This window comes from Lontra canadensis, unplaced genomic scaffold (genome assembly GCF_010015895.1).
Source record: "Lontra canadensis isolate GAN:19392208 unplaced genomic scaffold, GSC_riverotter_1.0 scaffold81, whole genome shotgun sequence".
Classification (NCBI taxonomy): Eukaryota; Metazoa; Chordata; class Mammalia; order Carnivora; family Mustelidae; genus Lontra; species Lontra canadensis.
Genome location: NW_022631075.1, coordinates 3,535,559 through 3,562,515, shown reverse-complemented (window position 1 = coordinate 3,562,515; position 26,957 = coordinate 3,535,559). Strand labels below are relative to the sequence as shown.

General features: G+C 41.5%; 1 protein-coding gene across 5 annotated transcripts in view; it reads right to left on the bottom strand.

Moving 5' to 3' along the window:
- Positions 1–26,597, bottom strand: part of STAG2 (stromal antigen 2) — a 141,293-nt gene extending 114,696 nt beyond the window's left edge. Inside the window, exons 1-2 of one of the 5 annotated variants that reach the window (XM_032882338.1) lie at positions 25,547–25,675; positions 25,122–25,252 (exon numbers count right to left, since the gene is read on the bottom strand). The gene's annotated coding sequence lies outside the window, so the exon portion shown is untranslated. Of the gene's footprint in view, positions 1–24,871; positions 24,981–25,121; positions 25,253–25,546; positions 25,676–26,040 lie in introns of those variants that run through there. The other 4 variants (XM_032882337.1, XM_032882341.1, XM_032882339.1 and 1 more) reach the window with 4 other exon arrangements.
- Positions 26,598–26,957: the final 360 nt, after the last annotated feature.

Genomic DNA, 26,957 nt, shown 5'->3' with positions numbered 1-26,957 from the left:
AACTGTTTTACTACAAAGTTACTACTGTAGAGGCGCCTGGCTGGTTCAGTCCACAGAGCATGCAACCCTTGATCTCAAGGGTTGTGAGTTCAAGCCCCACAATGGGTGTAGAGCTTACTTTAAAAGAAAAAAAAAGTTGGGGCACCTGGGTGGCTCAGTCAGTTAAGTGTCTGCCTTTGGCTCAGGTCATGATCCCACGGTCTTGGGATCGAGTCCCATGTCAGGCTCTCTGTGCTTAGCGTGGAGTCTGCCTCAGATTCTCTTTCCCTTTCCTTCTGTTATCCCTCCCCCTACTTGCACTCTCTAAATAAATAAATAAATATCTCTTTTTTTAAGTTGCCAGTGCATCTTTAATAACTCGAAAGTTAGATAGTCCAGAACATTCTCAGATATCCTGAAGAAAAAATGGTATCTTTTTCCACTGGTTTCACAATGCCTTGGCACTGACAAAATCTCAACAGGGAATCTACGGACTTTCTTCCTAGAAGTAGTCAATGGACTACCACCTGACATAACCATAAATGCAACCAAGTAATTATTTTTTAATCATGTAATTTTTTTTGAAGATTTTATTCATTTATTTGACAAAAAGAGAGAGATGACAAGTAGACAGGCAGAGACAGAGAGGAAAGCAGGTTCCCTGCTAAACAGAGAGCCCAATGCGATGCAGGGCTCGATCCCAGGACCCTGAGATCATGACCTGAGCCAAAGGCAAAGGCTTCACCCACTGAGCCACCCAGGCACCCCAATCATGTAATTTTTTTTAAAGATTTAATTTATTTATATAACAGAAAGAGAGCGATCACAATCAGGCGGGGCGGGGGGCAGGCTCCCCCGCTAAGCAGAGAGCCCGATGTGGGGCTCCATCCCAAGACCCTGAGATCATGACCTGAGCCGAAGGGAGAGGCTTAAACCACTGAGTCACCCAGGCGCCCCACCAATCATGTAATTTTTTAAAAATAATGTCTAGGGGCGCCTGGGTGGCTCAATCGTTAACCATCTGCCTGGGTGGCTCAATCGTTAACCATCTGCCTTCAGCTCCGGTCATGATCCCAGGGTCCTGGGATCAAGCCCACATGGAGCTCCCTGCTCAGTGGGAAGCCTACTTCTCCCTCTCCCACTCCCCCTACTTCTGTCCCCTCTCTCTCTTTTCTCAAAAAAATAAATAAAGGGCGCCTGGGTGGCTTAGTGGGTTAAGCCTCTGCCTTCGGCTGGCGTCACGATCTCAGGGTCCCCCGCATCGGGCTCTCTGCTCGGCAGGGAGCCTACTTCCTCCTCTCTCTCTGCCGGCCTCTCTGCCTACTTGTGATCTCTCTCTGTCAAATAAATAAATAAAAATCTTAAAAATAAATAAATAAAATAAAATAAAATCTTAAAAAAGAAAAGAATGTCTAACAGCCTATTTTACTTTATCCACCCTGCTCATGACTAAAAATAAGCATTACTATCAAGAAACAGGCTGAATAAAAATTTAATTTCACTGTAGGTTTCATTGCTAAAAAGATTACACTGCAGTAAGAAAAAAATCTGGGCTTTTCCCCCGGTCTCATACTCTGTTTAAAAAACACTTCAGGGGAGCCTGGGTGGCTCAGTGGGTTAAAGCCTCTGCCTTCAGCTCAGGTCATGATCCCAGGGTCCTGGGATTGAGCCCCATGTCTGGCTCTCTGCTCAGGGGGGAGCCTGCTTCTCCCTCGCTCTCTCTGCCTGCCTCTCTGCCTACTTGGGATCTCTGTCAAATAAATAAATAAAATATTTTAAAAAAATAAATAATAAAAAACACTTCAACACAGCTTATCTACAAACTGTCCACTGAATGCAACTTAGCACTACTGGGCTAGACAAGAGGATGGATAAATTACTGAAGGTTTCCTAAGTAACTGCTACTTGTATATTGAAATGAACTAGAAACACAAAGTGAATAGCCATTACAAAATAATACACAGATCCAATTTAAAATAATTAGATATCTACTTAATACTAAAAACCATTACTACCAGTGATTAACCTGAAAACTATTACATACTCATAATTAAAAGGCCCTCAGGTTAAACTTACGTGTTGTCGGTCACATTCAAAATACCTTGCTCAAAAATAAGAGGAAATGTTCCTTCTAGCTAATAAAGAAACCCAAATTAAAGACATCTGAGATATCACTGGCAAAACTGCTTAAAATAGAGGCGCCTGGGAGACTCAGTGAGTTAAAGCCTCTGCCTTCGGCTCAGGTCATGATCCCAGGGTCCTGGGATTGAGCCCCATGTCTGGCTCTCTGCTCTGCGGGGAGCCTGCTTCCTCCTCTCTCTCTGCCTGCCTCTCTGCCTACTTGTGATCTCTGTCAAATAAATAAATAAGTAAAAATTTTTTTTAAAAAACTGCTTAAAATAACATCTCCAAAGCAGGGATAGTGTGGTTAACATACATCACAGCTACAGTGGCTCTGTTGGGTGGGTACAATCCTATTGGAAAATAATAAATCTTTGGTTACTTAGAGCTTTAAAAAGTTCATGCTGAATGACAGCATTATCCCACTGCTGGACATAATTAGGGGGAAAAAAAACCACAAAACTACTCACAGAAGCAGTGCCTCCAATCTAAAACAGAGGAAGAGACACACAAACGTACAGCAAGAAAATTATTAGGTAGTTCATGGCATGGCACAAAAAAAGGCAAAAGCTCCATTATGTTGTACACCTAAACCAAATGTAATATTTTATGTCAACTATAACTCAAATAATTTTTTTAAGAAGACAAACATGTGGGGCGCCTGGGTGGCTCAGTGGGTTAAGCCTCTGCCTTCGGCTCAGGTCATGATCTCTGGGTCCTGGGATCAAGCCCTGCATCGGCGGGCTCTCTGCTCAGCAGGGAGCCTGCTTCCCTTCCTCGCTCTCTCTGCCTACTTGTGATCTCTGTCAAATAAATAAATAAAATCTTTAAAAAAAAAAAAAAAGAAGACAAATATATGTACAGATCAACTGGCTCTGAGACAGAATTCCAATGTGTTTTTCTTCCCAAAGAGCACCAAGTAATTCTCCAGTCACCAGCTCGGTGTCCTACAATTTAACTCAATTCTGACACTATGTACCTCAAGATAGCATCAGATTCCACAGGTTAAGCGTTCAGTCCTATAAGACTGCCCTCTCCACCATCACCTTCTGCCACTAGTTGCAAACCCTGTGCTTCTGACAATGAGCTAGAGAATGCAGATTCCCATGACTGCCTCCCTGGACTTCAGAGGACAGCTGCAAATTCAGGTTGTCACCTGTACTTCTAACTAAACAGCTGTAAGTGAGAACTTCCTAGGACCCTCTCCTCAGGTTCAATTAACTTGTTATAGCAGCTCACAGAACTCAGAGAAACCTTTTACTCAGAGAACTCAGAGAAACCCTTCACCGGTTTATTATAAAAGAATATAATTCTCAGAACAGCTAGATGGAAGAGACAAAATAAAGCAAGGTACAGAGAAAGGACACGAAGTTTACCTGCCTACTCTGAGCTCACCACTCCCCATATCACCAACCTGAAAGTTCTCGGAACGCTGGTGTTTTGGCTTTTGTTTTCTTTTTTTTTTTTTAAGATTTTATTTATTTATTTATTAGAAAGATGGAGAGAGAGCACAAGTAGGCAGAGCAGCAGACAGAGGAAGAGGGAGAAGCAGGCTCTCTGCTGGGCAAGGAGCCTGATGAGGGGCTCCATCCCAGAACAGGGATCATGACCTGAGCCAAAGGCAGCCGCTTAACCCACTGAGCCACCCATGCGCCCCATCTTTTGTGTCTTAATGGAGGCCTCATTACAGAAGCATGATGGATTAAATCGTTGGCCAATGGTGACTGGATTCCATCTCCAGCCCCTCTTCCCACTCCTCACAGAGTTGGCACCACGGGCAACAAACCAGTCCCATCCTCAAGTGCTTTCCAAAAGTAACCTCATTAACATAATTTAAGACATTAACTTTTTATTTTTTTTTTAAGATTTTATTTATTTGACAGACAGAGATCACAAGTAGGCAGAGAGGCAGGCAAAGAGAGAGGAGGAAGCAGGCTCCCCACTGAGCAGAGATTCCCGATGCGGGGCTTGATCCCAGGACCCTGGGATCATGACCCCAGCTGAAGGCAGAGGCCTTAACCCACTGAGCCACCCAGATGCCCCAAGACATTAACTTTTTAAATGTGAAAAAAAGCAGAAAAGATTTCCATGCAGTGGTGCAGGGAGTAGGGTACTGCAGGGGATTATACTGGAATATGGAAAAGCATTTGCTGTTTTGTATTCTTCTCACTAACAATATATACATTACAACCATATAAAACATATACATGGCACTCTGTACTTGCCCTTTTGTAATATTTAACATACTTAATTGTAACTGCTTATTTAATACCTTTTACCCCCAGCAAATTAAATTCTTTGAGGGCAGGGGACAGGTCATTGCTTTATCTCCAATGCTTAGTACAGTGCCTGCCACATACTAGACAAATATTTGTGGAGCAATTATACTTCTGGGTATATACACAAAAGAACTGAAAGTAGGGGCTCAAAAAGGTGTTAGTACACCCATATTCATAGCAGCATTCTTCACAATAGCCAAAAGTTGGAAGCAACCCAAATGTCCATCATGGATGAATGAACAAAATGTGTTATATACATACAACAGATTATTATTCAGCCTTAAAAGGGAAGAAAATTCTGGCACATCCTACAAAATAGATGAACCTTGAAAACGTTATGTCAAGTGAAGTCAGTCAGTCCCAAAAGGACATGCATTCTATGCTTCCTCTTTTATGAACTACCTAGAATAGTCAAATACATAGACACAAAGGAGAACACTGGTTTATCAGGGACTGTTTTGAGGGCAGAGGGGAGATAGGAAATTGTTTAATGGGTATAGAGATTCATTAGGGGATGACGAAACAATGCTGGAGATGGGTGGTGGTAGTGTTTGCACAATGAATAATGCCACTGAACTTTCAGTACACTTAAAATGGTAAAATTTTATGTTTACCAAAATTAAAAAATAAATATTTTTGGTATGAAGAAAGCATTAGAATTATGGGTAGTTTTCCAGATTGGTAACAGTAATTTCTCTTCATAATATTATCCCAAGAAGCAGAAAAGTGGGAAAATTTTGTAAGATATTCATGTCTAGTATTATTCTACCCAAGATAACTTTTCCACAAAACCTGAAGAAAACTGAAGTTACCTATATACTTTATTTCACATAGAAATACAGAGGGAAGAAAGAAAAAAAGATTTTCCTTTTCTTTTTTTTTTTAAGATTTTATTTATTTATTTGACAGAAATCACAGATAGGCAGGGAGGACGGCAGAGAGAGGAAGGGAATCAGGCTCCCTGCTGAGCAGAGAGTCCGACGCGGGGCTCGATCCCAGGACCCTGGGATCATGACCTGAGCCGAAGGCAGAGGCTTTAACCCACTGAGCCACCCAGGCGCCCCAGATTTTCCTTTTCAAAATAAGACTCTAACGAATCCAATCATAATTATCATAGCTGCTTTGCAGAGGACATCAAATTTCAGTGTCCTAATACCACTCACATATTTAAGTATAATCAGTTCTTTGATTATCCAAACTGACATAAATGTTTCATACAAAATAATTCCAATGAATTCTTACTTGACTTTTTAGAAAGTAGTAAGCCAGGTATGCCCTCCTTTATCCTCGACCACTTCCCAGCTTAGTCTTATTCTTGGTAACTTGGGACCCAGTGTGCAAGAAGAACCCACCCCCCAAGAGATGCCACAAAGAAAACAATCTACATCAGGATAATCACTGATTATTATCAGCTTTAAAGATAATTTCAGCTTGATATAACCAGAACTAGTTTTTATACTGTACATAATTTAAAAGCATCTCCCAGAGGAGAGAACATGCCACCTGGATTCTTTTCAAATGTAGACACTTCGGGATTTTATTCTGCATTTTCCTAGATTTTCTCCTATCTCCCTGACCACTCTCTACCAATGGTCCTTCTTCTTTCTCCTGTCCAACAATGAGTTTTCACCCCCATCCTTTTTATAAATTCTCCCCTCTAAAAGCCAACGTACTCTATGCACAGAAATCCCTAACGTGTATCTCCTAGTCTTCTATCTACTGAACTCTGATTGCATAACATCGGCTTAAGGTTGAAGTATCTAAGATCTAATTCAACTCTTTCTCTCCAAAATCAGCTACCATTTAAATGCAAAAGCACATACAATATTATCACTACTGTGTTCCAACTACATTAATCATTACAAGAAAACTTTCAAGAAGTAGAAACAAAGAAAGAGGTATGCATTCCAGGACATCATAAAATAATGACTTACGTGCTATCAAAATATTAACTAAAGCATCATTATTGAAGTTTCAATACATGGCAGTGTTTTAAACACACATGTATATTTGCATATACATATGTTGTACGTATGTCATTTTCTACTAATTTGTAAATGGCAAAGCTAAGAATCCTCCTGTCTGAGGCCTACTCCCTACACATCTACCTCCACACTATGCTCATTACAAATACACTATAACCTCAATTAACAAATCTTTAGGCAAAATGAGGGAACTGAAAGTTAAGACAGTAAGGAGCTGGAAGTCAGACCTCTACTAAGAGATAAAAGGCTTCACAGAACCTAGAAACTAAGCTGAGTGCACATGCTCCTCCTGGAATTGAAGGCAATTCATGAGAAAAGTCTTCTAAAAACTCTAAGACAAGACTCTGTGACCTCCCCACTCCCACCCCCAAACAGGCTCAAGCACATGCCACAGCAGTTCACTATTCCCGGGAATGCCCACCGTGGAGCATTAAGAGTAAATCAGGGGGCGCCTGGGTGGCTCAGTGGGTTAAAGCCTCTGCCTTCGGCTCAGGTCATGATCCCAGGGTCCTGGGATCGAGCCCCACATCAGGCTCTCTGCTCGGTGGGGAGCCTGCTTTCCTCTCTTTCTCCTGCCTGCCTCTCTGCCTAAATGTGATCTCTCTGTCAAATAAATAAATAAAATCTTTAAAAAAAATAATAAATCAGTATGGGGCGCCTGGGTGGCTCAGTGGGTTAAGACCTCTGCCTTTGGCTCAGGTCGTGATCTCAGGGTCCCGGGATCAAGCTCTGTCTCAGGCTCCTCACTCAGTGGGTAGCCTGCTTCTTCCCCTGCCTGCTTCTTCCCCTACTCGGCCTTTCTCTCTCTCTCTCTCTCTCTCTGACAAATAAATAAATAACATCTTTTTTAAATAAGGGTGAATCAGTTTAACTCAGGGTCAGCTTGCAAAGAAAAGTCTAGTGAGTCTCACAATATCAGAGTTAAGGAGGAAAGTGCATGCTGAAGGCAAAGGATATTATTTTATATAACATGACCAAAAAATACCTCACTGAAAGGCTAATTACTTTAAAAAAAATGTCCTGAATAAGTGAGAAACCAAGCCAGGCAGAGGGAACAGCAAATACAAAGGCCCTGAGGTAGGAAGCAAATTATTCCAGCCATTTGTTTCTTTAGGCCTCAGTTTTCTAACCTGTAAATTAAGTATGTAACATCCCCTACAACAGGGCACCTGGGTGGCTCAGTCGTTAAGCATCTGCCTTCCACTTAGGTCATGATCCCAGAGTCCTGGGATCCAGCCACACACTGGGCTCCCTGCTCTACTCTTAGCCTGCTTCTCCCTCACCCACTCCCCCTGCTTGTGTTCCCTCTCTCTCTGTCTCTGTCAAATAAATGAATAATTTTTTAAAAATAACATCCCCTACACCATATAAGAAGGTAGTATATTACGTCAAGTATCTGACACATGGAATGTATTCAAAAACGGAGACTATTACAGTTATCTGGGCACCTATCATTCCGGCAAAACCCTCAGCATATTGTCCAGCACACAGAAAACACTCAGAAAAAATACTGTTAAATAATCCCCATAATAACATAATGCAGACAGAGGTGCCTGGGTGGCTAAGTCAGTTAAGCATCTGCCTTCAGATTGGATCATGATCCCAGAGTCCCAAGATCGAGCCCCACATCAGGCTCCCTGCTCGGCGGAGAGTCTGCTTCTCCCTCTCCTCTGCCCCACACCCACTCCTTCTCTCCCTCTCTAATAAATAAAATCTTTTAAAAATTAATAACATAAGGTAGATGGGATCGTGCCTATTTTACAGGTGAGAAACCTGTGAATCAGAAATTTGCCCAATCTTCTGCTGACCCCTAAAATTCCTGTTAAGGATAAACAAACACACTCTACAATTAAAGACAGCACTTAAAATAATATACTGCCATAATAATGAAACCATTCAAATTACTGTCAACTAATCAGCAGCATTAAGAACATGGACTCTACAGCCAAACTGCCTGGGTTCACATCAAAGCTCCACTACTTCCTAGTTAAGTGTCCTTGGGCAATTTTACATATTTACTCACACCTCTGTTTCCTCAACCATAAACAGGAAATAATAAAAGTACCTACTTCACAGGGCTGCTGGGAGGATTAAATGGGTTACTTTTTTTTTTAAGATTTATTTATTTGACAGAGAGAGAGAGAGACAGCAAGAGAGAAGGAACACAAGCCAGGAGATAGGGAGAGAAGCAGGCTTCCTGCTGAGCACGGAGCCCAATGCAAGGCTCTTGATCCCAGAACCCTGGGACCACCACCCAAACCAAAGACAGATGCCCAACAACTGAGCCACCAAGTAAATGGATTACTTTTTGAAATCATTTCTATTTCAGTGTCTAGCATTTGGTTATCCAGTGTTAGTAGTAATAGCATAAATTTTAAAAAAAAAAGGAAATCACTATCTAAACCTTTCTACTTCCCATGGAGAATTTTAGAAATTGTAAAGCTACTGGAAGTGGAAAAGCAGCAGAAAATGGAGACAGGAGAAAATGAAAAAAAAAAAACAAACCCACCACCACAAATTGACCTAATGTTGCCTGGACTCAAACCAATTTACCTGAACAGATGTTCCTATTAGTATTATTGTCCTTTAGTAGGAACACTAGTAGTGAGATTATATGCCAACAATGCTTTGGATAACATTTTACTTCATAGTTTATAACAAGTTTAATTACTAAATTTTTTTCTTTTTTTTAAGATTTTATTTATGTATTTGTTGAGAGAGAACAAGAGAGCAAGCAAGCACACAAGCAGGGGGAGCAGCAGACAGAGGGAGAAGCAGGCTCCCCACCAAGCAAGGAGCTCAGTGAAGGACTCGGTCCCAGGACCCTGGGATCATGACCCAAGCTGAAGGCAGACAGACACTCAACTGACCAAGCCACCCAGGTATCCCTAATTACTAAAAATTAATTCAGATGTCCTATTTCTGAGGATTACGGCAGGTAGAATATAATAAACTTTATCATCTTCCCCCCCCATCCAAACCTCTTCTAGGTGTTACTTGATGCTTACTACAAAATATGAAACATCACATGTTAACTTCAGACTGAAAATGATTTATCCTTTATCAGCTACTGGTAGAAATAAACCTTTCTAGGAGCCTGGGTGGCTCAGTAGGTTAAGTGTCTGACTCTTGATTTTGGCTCAGGTCTCTGGGTTGTGGGATCAAGCCCCACAAGAGGATCTCAGCAGAAGTAAAACTGAGATTCTCTCTCCCTCTCCTTCTGTCCCTCACCCCTGCTCACTCTCTCAAATAAATCTTTTTGTTTGTTTTTTAATGATTTTATTTATTTATTTGACAGAGAGAGACACAGAGAGAGGGAACACAAGCAGGGGGAGAGGGAGAAGCAGGCTTCCCACCTAGCAGGGAGCCCAATATGGGCCTCGATCTCAGGACCCTGGGATCATGACCTGAGCTGAAGGCAGCTACTTAACAACTGAGCCACCCAGGCGCCATCAAATAAATCTTAAAAATTAAAAAAATTAAAAAAGAAGAGGGGAGCCTGGATGCCTCATAGTCAGTTAAGCACCTGCCTTCAGCTCAGGTCATGATCTCAGGGTCCTAGAATTGAGCCTCCACATAAGGCTACCTGCTGCGCAGAGTCCGCCTTCTCCCTCTGCCCCTTCCCCTGTTCCTGCCATGCCGTCCTTAACGCACATGCCCACATGCTCTCTCAAATAAATAAAAATCTTTAAAAAATCAAAAACACAAGGGGCACCTGGGTGGCTCAGTGGGTTGAGCCTCTGCCTTCGACTTGGGTCATGGTCTGGGGTCCTGGGATCAAGGCCCGCATAGGGCTCTCTGCTCAATGGGGAGCTTGCTTCCCCCTCCCCCTCTGCCTGCCTCTCTGCCTACTTGTGATCTCTCGCTCTGTCAAATAAATAAAAATCTTTAAAAAATTTTTTTTAAAAATCAAAAGCACAAGAAATGGGGTGCCTGGCAGGTTCAGTCAGTAGAGCATGCAACTCTTGATCTCAAGGATCATGAGTTCAAGCCCCACAACGGGAGTAGAGTTTACTTAAAAAAAAAAATTACAAGAGGGACACCTGGAAGGCTCAGTCAGTTAAACTTCTACCTTCAGCTCAGGTCATGATCTCAGGGTCCTGGGATGGAGCCCCACAACAGGCTCCCTGCTTGGCAAGGAGTCTGCTTCTCCTTCTTCCTCCTACTCATTCTCATTCACTCTCTCTCAAATAAATAAAATCTTACACACACACGAAACAACAAGTGTTATCAAGGATGTGGAGAAAAAGAATCCTTTCTTGATCACTGATTGTAGGAATGCAAACTGGTGCAGCCACTGAGGAAAACAGTATGGAGGTTCCTCAAAAAAACTAAAAATAGAACTGCCGTATGATCCAGTAATTCCACTACTGGGTATTTACCCAAATAATACAAAAACACTAATTGGAAAAGATGCACCCCTATGTTTGTTGCAGGATTAGTTCCAACAGCCAAGACAAGGAAGCACCCAACTGTTCAACAATAGGTGAACAGATAAAGATGTAGTGGAGGGGCACTTGGCTGGTTCAGTTGGTGCAGCATGCGACTCCTGTATTGGGGTTTTAAGTTTCAGCCTCCAAGTTGGGTGTAGAGATTACTTAGAAAATAAAATAAAATCTTTAAAAAAAGATAGATGTGGTATATGTGTGTGTGTGTGTGTGTGTAGTATTAGTCATAAAGAATGAAATCTTTTAAGATTCTATTTAATTATTTGACAGAGAGAGGGAACACAAGCAGGGGGAGTGGTAGAGGGAGAAGCAGGCTTCCCACTGGGCAGGGAGCCTAATGCAGGGCTTGATCCCAGGACCCTGGGATCATGACCTGAGTCTAAGGCAGACATTTAACGACAGAGCCATCCAGGCACCGTAAAGAATGAAATCTTGCCATTTCCAACAACATGGATGGATCTAGAGAATATAATCCTAAGTGCGGTCAGTCAGAAAAAGACAAATACCATGATTTCACTCATATATGAAATTTAAGAAATAAAACAAATGAAGAAAAAAGAGACAAACAAAAAAACATACTCTTAAATATAGAGAACAAATAGATGGTTACCAGAGGGGAAATGGGTGAAGGGATGGGTGAAATAGGTGAAGGGGATTAAGAGTACCTACTGTGATGGGCACTGGGTAATGTATAGAATTTTTTGAATCACTATACTATGCACCTGAAACTAATATAACACTGAATGTTAATTAAGCTGGAATAAAAAATAAATAAATTCAGGGTAGCTGAGTTGGTTAAGTATCTGACTCTTGATTTCAGCTCGGGTCATATCTCAGCGTCATGAGATCAAGCCCCTCAGAGTCAGGCTCTGCACTCAGCGTGGAAGCTGCATGTCCCTCCACTCCTAACACTGCTCATGCTCTCTCTCAAATAAATAAATAAAATCTTTTAAAACATAAAAATAAATTTTTAAAAATGTGTTTTAATTCTCAGAGCAGGAAAAAACAAGCCTTTCTCAGGGCACCTGGGTGGCTCAGTGGGTTAAAGCCTCTGCCTTCGGCTCAGGTCATGATCCCAGGGTCCTGGGATCGAGCCCCACATCGGGCTCTCTGCTCAGCGGGGAGCCTGCTTCCTCCTCTCTCTCTCTCTGCCTGCCTCTCTGACTACTTGTGATCTCTGTCTGTCAAATAAATAACTAAATAAAATCTTAAAAAAAAAAAACAAGCCTTTCTCCTACTTAATTTCCAAAAGTCCTCAGACTACTTTGAGAAGTTTAACTTCTCCTTGGTCTCAACAACTTTGGATTATTGTCTCCATTTTTTAAAAATCTGTATTTATTTTTTAAGCAGGCTCCATGCCCAACACGGAACTTGAACTCATGACCTTGAGATCAAGAGTTGCACGCTCCACCAACTGAGCCAGCCAGAGGCCCCTCTCTCTCTTTTTTTTTTAAAGTAAGCTCTTTGGCCAATGTGGGGCTTGAACTCATGACCCTGAGATCGAGTCATGTTCCACCATCTGAGCCAGCCAGGCACCCCAATTATCGTCGCCTTTTCTTTTCTTTCCCAAAAAAAAGTTATCACTAAGAAATCTATAAATCACCCCACTGGGAGGCAGTGTATCACCACATAAAGAAGTATGTTAGACTTGGGTAAAACTGGATTTAAAAGTAGGCTCTGCCACTTACTAGCTAAGTGAACTTGGGCAAGTCACTTAACCATTCCGGAACCTCAGTAAACGAAAATACCTCCAACTACATAACAAGGTTGTTTAAGAAATAAAAAAGTCAGTGTTAGAAAAGTACTACAACTTGCCACCTAGTAGATGCTGTAAATGATATCCTATAAAGTTCATCTTCACTGCAAAGCCAACTAGAGGAAATTAATTACTTTTCTTCCAACACACAGTTCTTTAATATGAATATTAATACTGTAATTATAATGCAGAGTTAAATTTCTAGAAAACCTAAGGTTTAATTCAATTATCATTTAAGAATCTGTATAACATACCACATGACACAAGAATTCAAAATTAGATAAAAACACAATTCCCAGTCTGAAGAATAATTTACTTGTAAGAGATAAATGTGAATATTCACCAATACTGTACACTTAAGCACTATATATTTATACACACACTCAAATAGTTACCTCTCATGTTAGACTTGCTGTTCTCATGCAGCAACCTGGATGCCTACGTTCCAGCCTAACTTCAAAAGTTCAGGAAACAGGGGTGCCAGGGTGGCTCAGTGGGTTAAAGCCTCTGCCTTCGTCTCAGGTCATGATCCCAGGGTCCTGGGATCGAGCCCTGCATCGGGCTCTCTGCTCAGCGGGGAGCCTGCTTCCTCCTCTCTCTCTGCCTGCCTCTCTGCCTGCCTCTCTGCCTACTTGTGATCTCTGTCTGTCAAATAAACAAAATCTTTTTTAAAAAAAAGTTTAGGAAATAATTCCTCACTGAAGAATTTTTTTCTAGGGGCACCTGGGTGGCTCAGTTAGTTAACCAGTTACCTTCAGCTCAGGTCATGATCCCAGGGTCCTGGGATCAAGCCCCACCCCATCCAGCTCCCTGCTCAAGCCTGTTTCTTCCTCTCCCTCTGCCTGCCACTCTGCCCACTTGTGCTAACTCTGTCAAATAAATTAATAAAATCTTTTTTTAAAAAGGAATTTTTTCTGGAACTCCTGGGTGGCTCAGTCAGTTAAGCTGCTGCCTTCGGCTCAGGTCATGATCCCAGGATCCTGGGATCCTGTCCCGCATTGGGCTCCTTGCTCAGCAGGGAGCCTGCTTCTCTCTCTGCCTCTGCCTGCCACTCTGCCTGCTTGTGCATATTCTCTCTCATTCTCTGACAAATAAATAAATAAATAAATTTTTTCTAAAAGGAATTTTTTCTAATATAATCCCATATTGTCCAAATAATCCCTCTGAAATTTTGCAAGTACATTTTGAACACCCAGATATGAATGCAACTACTGAATATTCCTCAATGAATTGCTCACTTTATGCATTGATATTTAATCAAAACTCAAAAAAGTACATATACATAGAGCTGGAAAAATCCATTTGTCATTGACAAATTTGCTTTTCAAAAACATACCTTCATGCTTCAGCTTCTCTGCCAACCATGGCTACTACCACTTCCTCAATTCTCCTGCCAGGAATAAAGTCTGAGGAATGTCTTTTGGCCTGAGTGAGTAGTGGAAACAGAGAAGGATAGATCCCAAAAGAAAAATATTATGGCTTTGCTAATATTTCCTACATTTTCTCTATTTCTTTAGTGTAAAAGGGAAATTCTCAAAGGTTCATGTTCCTAACTATCTTTAATATTATTTCTTTAAACCACAAAAAAGACCTTTTTTAGTAAGAGAATATTAACCATGTTCTTTGTGGCAGTAGACACATCAGTGAGTGTGGAAAAATTCTTCTTGCTTTTAAAAAAGGGGGAAAAGATTAGAGATCCAAGAAAAGAGGAGATCATATATCCCCATTCTGAAATGGAAAATACTTTAAATATATCAAAACTAAATCATTATATATATCATATACATAGAATGAATTTAATGAATATCATATACTGCTACAAAGACACTTTAAGCTAACATTCTAACATAGAATTCAAAGTCAAAAAGTCAAACACACAAACACATTTAACTTCAAATCCCTATTTTTAAGTAATCTCTATACCCATCCATATGGGGCCTGAACTCACAATCCTGAGATTAAGAGTTGCATCCTCTTCCAACTGAGCCAGCCAGGCACCCTAAAATTCTTGTTTAAAAGCAAGCATTTAGAAAGTGAAATACAGACACACAGGACTGCCATGTAACAGTGACTGCCAGGGCACCTGGGTGGCTCAACGTCTGCCTTTGGCTCAGGTCATGGTCCTGGAGTTCTGGGATCCACGAGTCCTATGTTGGGCTTCCAGCTCCACAGGAGCCTGCTTCTCCCTCTGCCTGCCGCTCCCCCTGCTTTTGCACATGAGCTCCCCAGGACAAATAAATAAATAAAATCTTTAAAAAAAAAAAGTCATTGCCGATTGCCTCTTTTGCTTTTACATAAAACCATAACATCATTTAGAAGATCTCGATTTTTGGATAACATGGGGGATGAACATGGGCTCTTTTAACTTCATTTATAAACAACCACCCAAGACTGAAGCATTCCAAGGCTTCACTTACAGTCCTCAATCGTTATTTTTCACCCAAAGCTTCTCACTGGGGCGCCTAGGTGGCTCAGTGGGTTAAGCCTCTGCCTTCGGCTCAGGTCGTGGTCTCAGAGTCCTAGGATTGAGTCCCGCTTCAGGCTCTCTGTTCGGCAGGGAGCCTGCTTCCTCCTCTCTCTCTCTCTCTCTCTGCCTGCCTCTCTGCCTACTTGTGATCTCTCTGTCAAATAAATAAATAAAATCTTTAAAATAAAGAATACTTGTCACTGGGGCACCTGAGTGGCTCAGTGGATTAAGCCTCTGCCTTCAGCTCAGGTCATGATCCTGGGGTCCTGGGAACCAGACCCACATCAGGCTCCCTGCTCAGCAGAGAGCCTGCTTCTCCTTCTGCCTGCTGCTTCCCTTGCTTTGTCTCTCTCTCTCTCTCTCTCTCTCTCTCTGACAAAAAACTAAAAACTAAAAAAAAACTTGTCACCAGGTACACCTGGCTGGCTTAGTCAGTAGAGCATGTGACTCTTGATCTTAGGGTTGTAAGTTCAAGCCCCACTAAAATCTTAAAAAAAAAATTCTTGCCATTAATCTCAAATTAAGGACACCATATCAAAAACAACTGCATTGATGGCTACTGGTTTTAACCTAATATTCTTTAATATACAGTAATCCCAGTATGTAGTGTTTGGGGTAGTTGTTTTTTTTTTTAATTTTACTTATTTGACACAGAGAGAGCGCGAGCGCACAAGCAGGGGGAGTGGCAGGCAGGCAGAGGGAGAGGGAGAAGCAGGCTACCCGCTGAGCAGTCCTAGATTAAAAACAAGCAACAGCTTTTTAAAATACCAACAGCTTTTTAAAATACCAGGAGTAGGGGCTCCTGGGTGGCACAGTCAGTTGAGCGTCAGACTCTTGGTTTCTGCTCAGGTCATGATCTCATGGTCGTGGGATTGAGCCCCATGTCAGGCTCCCCACTCACGGGGGATTCTGCATGAGTTTCTCTCTCTCCCTCTAACCCTAGGCTCTCTCTCTATAAAAATAAATAAAATCTTTTAAATAAATAAATAAAGTCCCAACTGTATTAATTTCATATAATAAACCAAATCCACAAAAAATAACCTTTTGTCTATCAGCGACTATGTGGCCCACAAATATGGTGGGCCACTTTCATGATGGATTTAATGAACTAAAGAAAAGACTTGCAAAATTAGGCAGACCCACTTAATAACCTTGCAGTTGTTTGTAAAATATTGGCACCAACAAAACCTCCAAAAGTGAACTAGCTAAGGGATAAAAAAACACACAAATTCCTCAACGAAATATTAAAATGGCCAAAAAACAGCCAAGTATGAAAAAACTTAGTCCTCTTAACATCAGCTCTCTACTGGGGCACCTGGTTGGCTCAGTCAGTTAAGCGTATGCCTTCCCACTCAGGTCATGATCCCGGGGTCCTGGGACCAAGCCCCAAGTGGAGCCCTATGTCTGGTTCCCTGCGCTGTGGGGAGCCCACTTCTCCCTTACCCTCTGCCACTCCCCCGCTTGTGCTCGCTCTTTCTCTTGAATAAATAAAATCTTTAAAAAAATAATTTTTAAACAGAAGATCAGCTAACAACTACCCCCACTAAAAAAAAGGGGAGTGGAAACCCTAGTTTACAATATAGTATAATCTGAGATTATGCTAAAATTATTTCTCTAAATGTTTGAATTAACCTACAGTAATCATTTTTGGGAGATGGGATGTATCACAAATATAAACAAGCAGGAACAGAAGCCAACTACAAAAGTCACCCCAAAAAAAGGAAGTACTGATTTTATGATAACACTTCAGGGGCTCCTGGGGTGGCTCAGTCCTTGATCTTCATTCAGCTCAGGTCTTGATCTCAGGATCCTGGGATCAAGCCCCACCCCATCCGGCTCCCACCCAAGCCTGCCTCTCCCTCTGCCACGCCCCCTGCTTGTGCTCTGTCGCAGGGGCTCTGTACTCTCTGTCAAATAAAAACCTTTAAATAGGGCACCTGGGTGGCTCAGTGGGTTAAGCCACTGCCTTCGGCTCAGGTCATGATCTCAGGGTCCTAGGATCGAGTCCCGCATCGGGCTCTTTGCTCGGCAGGGAGCCTGCTTCCCTCTCTCTCTCTCTCTCTCTCTCTCTCTCTGCCTGCCTCTCTGTCTACTTGTGATCTCTCTCTGTCAAATAAATAAATAAAATCTTTAAAAAAAAACCTTTAAATAAAATAATAAATAAAAGAAAATATACCTCAATATCTGTAAGACTTAACTCTCAAATTATGTTACAGGATCAGTTTAACTTGAAATAAGTCTCTGAACTGTACCTTTTTCTTTCTAACACCACTCTCCCCAGTCACAAAATTATTTCTCTTTCAGCTTTCTTCTGAGAAGAAATTTAAGAACCCCCAAGAAATAGCACAGATTTAACATTTCCTCCCAAGAAAACAGTAAGGGGAGTCTGAATAATACCTAAGAAAAACACAACTTAAACAATCAAACTAGTTATCTTGGCTTTTTCTTTTTTTTATTTCAGTGGACCTCAGAAGTTGTTTTTCAACAGTCACTCAAAAGTCCAATAGTCACTTGAAAAAAGACAACTGGACATTCTACTAGGAAGAATTTTAAAAACTGTCTCTTGTCTTTTGCAATCAACCCCACACCAACAGAAATTCCCCCGGGAGTAAAAACAAACTCTCAGAACATGGCTGTTTAAAGTCATTTAAATCACTTTCACGTTCAAATAAACTGTAGAGGTTGTGAATCCCCTACTATCACTTACTAATCAGGCAAGGTACTTGGCTTCCCTATACCTTAGATTCCTCCTGAAAAATGGAGTATTAATCAGGGACATCATACACCCAGTTTCTCTGGGACAGTTCCAGTTTATACTATTATCCCAGAATGCCATCTAGTTAGTGTCCCCTTTCATGCGCAAAAGTATCCTGGTTTGAGCAATAAATCACATGGTAATGGGTAACAAGTTCATGAAGATTAAGTGAGGTAATACATGTAAAGCATTTTAACAGTGTCTGATGAAGAGTAAGAGTTCAGTTAGTGTTAACTATTACTAATGTTAGTCACTGTCAAATACTTTTTATAAAAAATTTTGAATCATACAATGAACAGAATTTCTACAATATTTCTTTTTACAAATGAATTATGCATTTAACTTCCCACATTCAATTTTCTGAAACAACTAAGTAGCACTAACTGCTTGCAACCAACACTAACCAATTTATCCTGAGATGGCAATATTATCAATTGCATTCATATTTTATTATACATAAATTTTAGTAGAGGCTATATTAAGGTTACTGACAGGAAAGTAACTGAAAAGTAAAACTCTGGGGGCACCTGAGTGGCTCAGTGGGTTAAAGCCTCTGCCTTCGGTTCAGGTCATGATCCCAGGGTCCTGGGATTGAGCCCCATGTCTGGCTCTCTGCTCTGCGGGGAGCCTGCTTCCTCCTCTCTCTCTGCCTGACTCTCTGCCTACTTGTGATATCTCTCTCTCTCTCTCTCTCTCTCTCTCTCTGTCAAATAAATAAATAAATAAATCTTTTTTTTAAAAGTAAAACTCTGCTTAGCACCAAACCAAGGCCCTTAATATTCTGCAGCCCTTCTCATCCAGGGTTCCACAATGTTGATTAACCACAAAACTCAAAATTATTTGAATGACCATTTCCTGAATTCTCCCAAGAATGGCACAAAACTAGCATCTTGCCAGATACACAGGAGAGAAACTAATTCATTACATACAATGGAAGCTTTGGGGCATAATCCTGTTGTAGAACACCAGGGTCTTGTTATTCTTGGGAGTACAAAGAGGTAAATATAGATGAAAAGACTCAATATTGAACAAAGAATCTAGGGTAGAAGAAGACTGCATCCCTGGAAAAATTATCTTCCACAGAATGAAGCTTAAGGGACCAATTAACATAAAATATATACATTTGACTCATGGCTATGAAAAGCACTATACATTGTTTTACCTCATCTCCACTAATTTACTGTAGGCCAGCTATCCAACATCTAGCAGTCCTTCAGGTAAGAAAAGTTCTAATTGTAGTTTATGAGAAGCAGAAAGAAGAGAGGAAAAGCAAAGCTGAGACCAGGATTCCTGTCACTGATCACTAATGAACCTACTAATGATCAAAGACACCAATATTAACTATTACCTATACAAATTAGAACAAGAAAATTTAATAAAGTCAAAGATGAACTAGAATAGCAATTAGAAGCAAACAGAAATACTAACAGAAGGAAAGAGAATTATTTTTAAGGTACCATTAACTAACAACAAATTCCCCTTACAGAATCAGTCAGAGCAGTGAATTATAAAATAGTCGTTTTTATTTATAAAAATAAATTTTTATTTCAAATCTAACTGCTCAATAAACAAGCTGAAAGATTGGGTAACTATTCTCAGACACACTTAGCCTGTATAGAACATAAATGACACTTTTTGCATGCATAACATTGGTGTAATGGGATTTGACCTATAACTTGTTGAATCCTGAGATATTCTAAGAAATAATTTAGTTTGAGTTCCTTTTGAATGGCAATAACTGTTTCAACTTTTTTTTTTGTTTTAACATTTTTAATTTAATTTTACATACCTTGCAAGATAGGTGGTTATTGTCATTTTACAGATGGGGAAATTGAGACTCTCAGAGAATAAATGACTTGTCACATGATAATAATTGATGGTCTGGATTCAGACCCAAATTGGCCTCAAAAATTGGCAAAAATTCAGTGAAACCACTCGATCTACCATAGCATGACCACCCCCCAAAAAAATCAAGAACACGATTCATCATATTATCGCACAAACTTTTGTATAATGAGCACATGCAAGAAAAACAAAGCTCAGATTTATTTCAACTAATCTTTTAGTGTAAAACAAAGTTTTCATTAGGCAGCAACTCATCTAACCCTGTGTAGATAACCCAAGACTTAAACCACTTAGTTAAGGGAAACTAATGAGCATTAACAAAAAAAAAAAAAAAAAAAAAAAAAAAAAAAAAAATTTTTGCCAATTTTTGAGGCCAATTTGGGTCTGAATCCAGACCATCAATTATTATCATGTGACAAGTCATTTATTCTCTGAGAGTCTCAATTTCCCCATCTGTAAAATGACAATAACCACCTATCTTGCAAGGTATGTAAAATTAAATTAAAAATGTTAAAACAAAAAAAAAAGTTGAAACAGTTATTGCCATTCAAAAGGAACTCAAACTAAATTATTTCTTAGAATATCTCAGGATTCAACAAGTTATAGGTCAAATCCCATTACACTAATGTTATGCATGCAAAAAGTGTAAAAAGGACTTACTCTTTTTCCCTTTAACAACAGTGGGACATTAAAAAGGAATTTTACCTTTGAGTGTACCCTAGATTATTCAGAGCTTACAGTAATCTCTCTAGTTGGTCTCATCAATCCTAGTAATGTATTTTCCAATTAAAAAATTTTTAAGAAACAGCATTAACATTATTCACCCATTCCTTTGGAGGAATGGGGAGTATAAAACAATTTCAATAATCTCCTGACTAACCATACGTAAAGACTTCTTGTTTTCTTCTGGTTTGTATCAAAGAGAGAACTATATCAAGCATACATTAGGAACACAGTTCAGGTAGCAGATTACCACGGCTGCTAAAGAGATGTAGTTTGTTTTCTAGAATGCACATATTCAAAACTCCGCAAGCAACACCACTTACACTGAATAAATATAAACTTTGGTTCGATTAAATGCAAAGCAGGCAACCCAGAATATGTTAAAAAAAAATCTAACTGACAATTTTGTTTTCTCACATTATCTTCACCAAACAGAAAGAACATGCAATAACCAACACTCATGACAGCCAGAGATACAGAGAAAATATTATACAGGGACAGTACTGAACCACAAATTAAAAGTCCTATGCATGGAACAAATGTAGAAAACTGCAAAAGGAAAACGTACAGAAGTTTTAAAATAGCCTAAATAATTAAAGTTTCTTCTTTATTCTCCAGTAATTAATCACATTTCAGTATATACTGATACCCATAGCTAACGGTGACTATCCCTTTCCTTTGCTAAGGTCCCCAACTTCCAAAATAGGTATACACTAGTGCTCCACTGTACAATAACTGTCATTTCAAGTATCTGAATAATCTACTAATAGCAATTTCAAAATGCTGATACAAGACCAGGTTGGTTTTTTTTGAACATGTGAGGCACAAAAGTCACCACATTAAAGAGATGTGAACATTATCCTGCTAAGATAAAATGAACAGATCACTGTGTCCATTTAATGTAAATTTTAAACTCAAAGTTAGCTTGCAGCATCAAAATCTGGAGTCTTCCACGTATTATAAAGAACCAAAAGCAAGAAGAATACGCTATTCACTGTTTACTCCCTTCCCACACATGACTGTGGGTGGCATCAGTTAAACATGCGGAATATTAAGCACTACTAAACTGTCCAAGGCATATTTTCACATCTAACACTATATTCCCGAAAGATAATTTATTTGAGCCTGAGCCTGCTCCCCACCCTTCCCTACCCATTTTAATACACAGGTCCACAGACAACCACCAGTCAATAAGGCAAGATTGAGAAAGGAAATAATGAAAAATGTAGGATTTAATTTCATTAAAATCTGGAGTGTGTGAACTTTAAAAAAAAATCCTAACTAAACAGACTTCAAAGTTACCAAACTCATAATCTGTTGGCTTAATCGTTTAACTGTTACCTTGCCACAATAAATCTGAAGCCACAATCCTCATCATCTACTTAAGATTTGCATACAAATAGGAATTCAAAATATGTAATCTGTCTTCTCGTAACATTCTTCTAAAGCTAAAATGCTAAATATGAATATACAGACTAATATTAACAGTTATGAGATATCTGTTCCTAGACTAGAGTGGAATTTTGCTTTAATAATGATGAGGGAACACACTTCACCCAACACAAAAATTAAATATCTATTATTTTGGATTCCCTTTAGAACTTTGACATATATGCAAAAATACAACTCATGGGGTAAAAAGCCTGACACTGAATAACACAAAACTACAGGAAATAAGGTACTTACCTTCAAAGAGTGTAGGAACAATTCACAAATATACTAATTATGAAAACTGATTATTTTAACTGCAATGCACTTTTACTGCTGATGGTTAATGGTCAGAATGTCCTTTATAGAACACATTAGAATATTTTACATATCAACTTTTAACTACAACATCAAATCCTTAAAGAGGTGGGATTTAACTCATTTTATAAGTAAACATTTGTTTTCGTATCAGTTACCCAAAAAAAAAGAACCCACCCCACCCCCACTGCCAGTCTCTGATACCTTGGAATGCTAGTTATTTCACAGTGGGAAAAGAATGGCTAATAAGTACATTTCTTATCCAATCCTCCTCTCTACCCATTCATTAAACACCAAATACTGAAACTGAATTCAACTCCTACCTCTATCTTCCTACCAGGAATGCGCCCTAGGGCACCCGAATCCCTTCCACTGTCACTTATTGCAACTGCCAAAGCCCCTCCTATTAATAGTAAATCCCTTTCATACTGACTCACTGTAACTCCAACTTAATGAAATAGACAAGAAGCAGAATTTACAAACTTTGAGAATGGAATTTTCCCGTTTTCAAAGCCTTAAAAAAAGAAACTAAAAGTTGACCACATTCAGACTAAGTTACAAACATTTGAAGTTCAGCTAATTTGTAAGAACTTATATTGCTTATTCTATACTGGTTCAATTTAAATATTTTTTCAAAGTTTATATATCAGGCATTGTGTAAGTATTTATATACAAGGACAAGTTTTCCATGCAGTACCTGATACATAAATATAAACTTTATGTCATCACACCAAAATTTCAAGACAATCTGAAATCTTTTTTCAATTTTTTTGTTTAATTATGGAAATTTTCAAGTACACACGAAAAAGTAGAGAGAATAATAGTACAATGAGCTCTCCTGTAGTCATCACCCAGCTACAATCAACTCAAGGCCATTTTTTTTTCATCTCTACTTCCCACCCTCCCTCCTCCAATTATTATCTTCAGAAAAGAACTATAAGAAGACACTGTGCTCAGTAAAAACTCTGACAAAAACCCAAAGATAGGGAAGTATCAAAGACTAGCAAGAAATCAAGAATTAAGCAATGTAACTGTCACCCTACACAACTACTTGTTAAGCGGAAAATTTAAGAATTCAGTTAAAAACAAAGAAATGGCCATCTTTAAGAATTTTAATAAAGTCCATAAGATCCAAAGGGCATATTTAAAATTATATCCACAAGGATAAAAAGGAATATGTGATGAAAATGAACTTAAACATCTGCAATTAGCGTACATTCATTTAGCACTTCGGCTCAAAACGAAAAAAAAGAGACTATTTAACATAATGTGTCATAAAATCACAATTCAACCACTTGAAAAAACGCTTAACACTTATGCCTTAACTGGTCCTTCTGATCCCTAATTATAGATTGATATCAATGTAAAAAGAAAACCAGGCATTTTAATGTAAGTGGTTTAAAATGTTCAAAATTAACCCCATCGTTCATTGGAAAATATATGAAAGCAAGTCTAAACTACCTGAATTGTATGTCATTAAACAGAAATGTATCCACTTTCCAGGGCCGGTTTTTTTTTTTTTTTAATAAGTTCACATATACCCTGAAACGCAACGCGCTAGGCTACAGATAGAATTAGAAGACCGCCTCCTGCTCTTGCTCCTAACCAATACGCAGAGAGAGAAGGTTGGCAGGAAAGTGCTGCGAGGACAGTAACAAACACCAGCAGCTCCCGAGCAGGCCCTGCTAGAGCCAGGAATGACGCACTTCGGTAACCCGACTCTTTCTCCCCTCCACCCCCGCCCCCAGCAGCGGTGCTGACACCGCCAACAGCCCGGAGTAGGAAAAAAGACAACAGAAAAAAGGCAGAGGTTGGACCGCACAAGGTTTCATCAAGAAACCTCGATTATTCCTCTTTCGACACTAACCACTAGGACTAAACAGGAAAAGAAGCTTCGTGCTTAAGCAAGTCCCATCATGGTGGTTTAAGAGTCACTAAATTAAGCTGATAATGAGTCCAATCCACAGAGACAAATACAGGGTGTGGCTGCCGTGAAATACGGCGGTCCGTGGGAGAAAAGGGGTATGGAATTTACACTCCAGTACGAGGGGAAGATGGGGCTTTACCGGGGGGGGGGGGGGGGGCGGCCCGCGCATTTTAAGGAACCATTTCAAAGCAACGCAAGCTTTTCGTTTACTTAAACCTAATCCCACAGATCAAAAGTTTCTAATAGATATAGCGTGTAAACTGTAAATAACCATTTAATCAAGCTCCATGACCCTCAATTAAGAAACTACATCCAAGAGAAAGGCGGAGGGAGAGGGAAGGGAGGGGTGGTAGGCAACATATAAAACATTTCTAGGCCACGGAGGAGAAAGTCTCACAAACCGGACGAAACTACTAATGCAATATTAAAAATTAAAGCTGAACACTGCAGCACGAAAAATCTCACGATAAAACCCATTACAGTTCAGAATTTAAAATAAAATGACATATACACCAAGGGAGAGCGGAAACTACATGTCGAAAGTACAGCGGTTTATAAAAAACTAAAGGCAAAACAAGACCTTCTCGCGACGAGGAAAAAAAAAAGGCAGAAATCAACAATACGTTTACGAATGTAGGCCAGAAGAAAATGGGAACGGGGCTCAAAGTTTTGCGGAACTACTTGATGCTGTTTCCCACACCTTCTCTCTCCCATGGCCCATCAGACCCTTTTCCTGCTAAAATCGCCGTCCACAGATCACTGGGTACGCGAGAGAAGAAAAAAGAAAGTCAACCCCAAGCAAGAATAAAAGTGTGGAGGGAAAAAGCAGAAGCTGCCTACCTGGGGCAAGGATCAGCTCAGTTCGTGCCTTGAGAAAGACAGTGCGGGTGGGGGTGGGAACGAAAAGCAGCACTAAAACTAAAACAAAAGTGGCGCCAAAACCCCCCAACAAACAGCCTTCCACTCCCGCCCTTCCCCCCTCCTCCCATGCCAGGCAGGCAGGGCCCCCTTCGGGGCAAGGTCTGCACGCGGGGGCCAACACCGCCAGACCCCAGCCTATTTATAAAATTGTTGCCCGAAGAAAACTGACCGAAGTCGGGCCTCGGAAGGGATGGAGAGATCGATGCCAATCGCTTTCCCAAGCAGTTCCCCCACCACGCGCTGGAGATGATGGGGCGGGGGAGAAGCAGAGGGGCCCGTCACATGAATGTTGTTCCCTCTCTAGGAAGGGAGGAAGAGAGGGAGGGAGCGAAGGGAGGGAGGAAAGGAAAGAGGGGAAGGGAGAAGGGAGGGGGCACGAGGGAGGGGTGTGATCAGAGTAGATTTTCCCTCGCCTCCCTCGGTCCGAGGCCCAAATATACACAACTGAGCCTCCGCTTCTCCCCTCCCCCCTAGGTTCCCAGCACCACCATTTTGCTCTCTTCCTTCCCCTCACCACGATACCGCGCTCTCCCCCACCCCAGCCACGGCCTCCCCGGCTTTCCTCCCCCGACTACGGCTCGCACGCCACCCCACCTCCAGTTTGGGCTCTCCCAGGCTTAAGAGCCTGCCGGAGAAAAGGCACCTAAATCTAATGCTACACAGAGAAGCGGAGCCTCCATCTTGCGCTGCTCCGCGTTCTCCATTTTGGGCCACCCATTGGGGGGGGGGGTCTCCGTGGAGGCCCCGAGGGAGAGTTGGGCGAGGGAAGGAAGAGAAAATCTTCAGCGAGGGTAGTCGAAAAGAAGAGTCGTGCAGTAGAAAGCCACTCTAGGAGTAGGAGGTAGGGAGGAAGGGGGGCTGGAAGTTCCTTGGTAGTGTTGAGGTAGCCACTTGCGGGGAGAAGGCAGAAAGAAGGGTTGGGGGTTACACGGGGACGGGGAGGCTTCTCCCCGTCTTGACTTAGCCACCCGCTCCATGGCTGCCCCCGCTGGGGGCAAAGGGAGTAGAGGGGAAATTAAATGGCAACAGAGTGCCCATTCTCTTTCCCTCCCAACTCCTCTCTCGCGCCCTATTTCAACCATACACACCTCACAGTGGGCCCCGCGCCCTCCGGGTGCCCCTCCAAACTTCTAGAAGCTTCGCCTCCGCCATTTTATAACTTACCTCCCCCCTCAGCGTACACAGAGGCAGCAACGAGACTGTTCGCCTCCCCCACTCCTCCTTCCTTCTTTCTCAGGCCGGGGGCTTCTTCACCCCTGGGCTGGTACAAGATATTTTCCCCTTCCTCTTCTTTACACCCTCGAATTCTACTCAGGGACGGAAGCTCCCGCGGTTCTAGAGCGGTGGGGGGTTTTGAAAGTGGCGGTCGGATCCGGCGGGTTTTTTTTTTCTTTTTTTTTTCTTTTTTTTTTCTTTTTTTTTTTTTTTTTTTGGTGGCGCTTCGGGATTGTTTGGGGTGTTCGCTCTTCGGCGACTTGGAGGCGAATGGAACGCGCAGGCGCCATCTGTCGGCCACGAACCCGCGCTCAGCTCCTGTTGGGAGGGAGCGGCATCTAGCGGTAGCGAGCTGGCACTGCAACGCTTGTCTCCCAGCGTCCTCCTCCCTATCACTGACCAATCGTGGCCGACTGCCTCCCGGGTTCAGCGTCTCCGACGCCGTCTGCGAACGAGGCGCCCGCAGGGGCGCGCCGCCGAGTGGGGTAAACAAGGTGCCGTGCCCGCGCCTGACTTACTCATTCGTTTGGCAGCGCTTCCGCCGCGGACCGAAGTGGGCCGCGTTTCCTCTTTCTTTAATGGTGGGGGGCGGGCGCGCCGAGGGTCGAAAGGAGGTCGTTAGAGATGTCCGGCAGAGCCCGGGACCGTGGGAAATCGGAAACAGGGCTCGCTCGGGACTCGTCCCCCGGGCCCTTGCGCCCCGCGCGTAGCCCGAGGTTGGCAGCCCAGTCGGGCATCACCCTACCCTGTCCCCTCCTCTGACACGCCCCAGCAAGGGGCCTTCCGTCCT